Below are 835 nucleotides of genomic sequence, written 5' to 3' on the forward strand. Positions count from 1 at the left end.
TGTTACTTGCCCGAGATTCGATATTCGGTATCCCAATACCTTGTTCAATCTCGTTACCGGCAAGTCTCTTTACTCGTACCGCAATGCATGATCCCGTGACTAACGCCTTAGTCACATTGAGCTCATTATGATGATGCATTACCGAGTGGGCCCAGAGATACCTCTCCGTCATACGGAGTGACAAATCCTAGTCTCGATCCGTGCCAACCCAACAGACACTTTCGGAGATACCCGTAGTATACCTTTATAGTCACCCAGTTACGTTGTGACGTTTGGCACACCCAAAGTACTCCTACGGTATCTGGGAGTTGCACGATCTCATGGTCTAAGGAGAAGATACTTGACATTGGAAAAGCTCTAGCAAACGAACTACACGATCTTTGAGCTATGCTTAGGATTGGGTCTTGTCCATCACATCATTCTCCTAATGATGTGATCCTGTTATCAATGACATCCAATGTCCACAGTCAGGAAACCATGACTATCTGTTGATCAACGAGCTAGTCAACTAGAGGCTTACTAGGGACACATTGTGGTCTATGTATTCACACATGTATTACGATTTCCGGATAACACAATTATAGCATGAACAATAGACAATTATCATGAACAAAGAAATATAATAATAACCATTTATTATTGCCTCTAGGGCATATTTCCAACATCTTCATCCCGCGCCTTCCACAGATTGATAAACTTTAGGTCATCCACTTAAGGGAAATTTGTTACTGTGCTACAAAACGAGGCTCAACACGAGTCTAAAAAATAAGTTGTATAGTAGACATCAAGTTCTCTTCTGGCGTCGTAGCCGGGGAGGTGAGTTCTTGCAGGTATA

Source organism: Triticum aestivum, unplaced genomic scaffold, assembly GCF_018294505.1.
Source record: "Triticum aestivum cultivar Chinese Spring unplaced genomic scaffold, IWGSC CS RefSeq v2.1 scaffold32032, whole genome shotgun sequence".
Taxonomy (NCBI): Eukaryota; Viridiplantae; Streptophyta; class Magnoliopsida; order Poales; family Poaceae; genus Triticum; species Triticum aestivum.